The sequence below is a fragment of the Propithecus coquereli genome, unplaced genomic scaffold (assembly GCF_000956105.1).
Source record: "Propithecus coquereli isolate 6110/MARCELLA unplaced genomic scaffold, Pcoq_1.0 Scaffold193, whole genome shotgun sequence".
Lineage (NCBI taxonomy): Eukaryota > Metazoa > Chordata > Mammalia > Primates > Indriidae > Propithecus > Propithecus coquereli.
Window position 1 is genome coordinate 381,754 of NW_012144190.1, and position 2,223 is coordinate 383,976.

At 44.2% G+C, this 2,223-nt stretch overlaps 1 protein-coding gene across 1 annotated transcript in view; it reads right to left on the minus strand.

Moving 5' to 3' along the window:
• Positions 1-2,223, minus strand: part of GP6 (glycoprotein VI (platelet)) — a 36,359-nt gene that overhangs the window by 33,427 nt on the left and 709 nt on the right. The window lies entirely within an intron of this gene.

The window sequence follows — 2,223 nt, forward strand, 5'->3', positions numbered from 1 at the left end:
AAAAAGTTTTGAAATGTTAAAAAAGCCACATATTGTGTGCTGCCATTTACATGAAACGTCCAGAATAGACAAGTCCACGGAGACAGAAAGCAGATAAATGGTTTGGGGGGAGGAGCCTGGGAAGTGACGCTGAACCCGCAGGGAAATTGCTCTGGGGTGATGGAAAAGTCGTGGAACTAGACAGAGGTGACGGCTGCACAACACAGAGAATGTACCAAACGTCAGTTACGGCAAACTTTCCACTCCGTGTACTTGACCACAATAAAAATCTTGTAAAAGTCAAACAGGGATTCCTGCCCCACACTGTCCAGCTCCGGCCCCGCTCGCACTGCACACACTGCTGACTATTTTAGTTGTTCCTCTGGATTCGCCAGACACGGCACGCTGACTTCCTCCGTGGCGGCGAGGACTCGAACCACTGACGTTGCTGTTTCCTTCTTTTCCTTCCTGCCGTCTCCCAATATCCAACAACACCCACGTGCATATACAGCCGTACACAGCTGTACAGACAGGCGTTGTAAACACTTGTATATTGCTGCATTTTATTCATTATGTGTACAGTAAAACCCCTCGCTAATGGGATACACTGGGCCCCAAAATTCATCAAATCAAATGTATAAATGGGTCACTGGGAAGTTAACACTTTTCAGTCGTCTATATGGTCACAGGAAGCACAGCAATAAAGACAGTGAAAACTACCCTCGACTGCCCACAAGTGAACTGAGAAAACCCTCCAGTGACCACGGAAGCCGCTGCCTCAGCTCCCGCCCCATTGCACAGCGGGGAAGAGAAGGCCCCGCCCCACCCTTGGGTGCTATCGGGCAGGATGGAGTCTCTTGTGTTATGTGTCAAGATATCCCAGAACCGTAGATTTCCTACTATTTTGTGCTTTTTTGGTTAAATCAGCGTTCTGTGATGACATTATTATGACTATGCAAATACTATTCACACCTGAGCATTATAATGTTGTACGTTTTTCCTGTTCGTTTTCCCTCGAATCAATAAATGCCTGATTTATTTCCATCTGCACAATTTCCCTTGAACTTATTGCTAATCTTTCCACAATTCTCAGTAGCCTTTTATGTAACTTTACACAACTACCAAATTGCATAATCTATAAATTTCAGTTTTTCCCTTGGAGGCGTTCCCCCTCTCCCATCTTTCCTTCTATCTGAACTAACTTTTCTCTGGGCTAAACACTTGCTCTTTTTCTCTCAAGCTCTGATTTTCTTTTTTGTCTTTCTCCTGAACTGGTAGCATGATCTGTTTTAATCTCACTAGGGTTGCCATATTTGGAAAATAAAAATACAGGACTCACTGTTTGAATTTCGGGTAAACAAGGAATCTTTTTTTAGTGTAAGTATGTCCCATGAGGTATATGTTAAAAAAAAAAAAAGAAGGAAACGTACTTGTTTATCTGAAATTCACATTTAGCCTGTTTCATCTTGCAACCCTCATCCTCACACACAGACCAAGGAGGGACTGTTCCCATTATAAACAGGAGGAAACTGGACAGAGAGGCTGAGCAACCTCCGTTAGCTCACACAGCAAGAAGTGGCTGAACCCAGATCATCTCGGACTCCAGAGCTCAGAGAATGACGCTGTCACCAGCTGCCGACTCCCCCTCTGTGCCCACCCCATGTGCCCTCTGCATCTTGTGCCCAAGCTCCACCCAAATCTCTGCCTCCCCTCCCCCAACACAGCCCACCTCAGTCTTTTTGTATGTCTCCTCCACCCTGCGCCCCTCGAGCACGTGTGGAAATATTCCTGGCACCGTGCTGAGCACTTTCTAAGTTTGGACTCTGAGTCACCATAATCCTACTGGTTATATCAACGCGTCACAGTTGTACACTATAGGTATGTACGATTTTTATTCATCAATTAAAGAATAAATAGAAACAACCAGCCCCTTCCCGCAAAAAGAAAGAAGATAAAGATTAAATTAAAAAAACACGAGTGTGGACTTGTGAAAATTCCTTAGTTTGTATTCAAGCCTTTAGCTGTGTGACCTTAAACAAGTTACTTCACCCCTCTGGGTCTCAGTTTTCTCATTTGTAAAATAAGGGTCATTGTAGACCCTACCTCATTGGCCGTTGGGGATTAAATGAGTTAGTGTCTGTTAATAAAAAAAAAAGTATACAATAATATCTAGCCCACAGTAAATGCTACCTAAGAGTGTGTTAAAGAATGAATGAGTGGTCGGGCGCAGTGGCTCACGCCTGT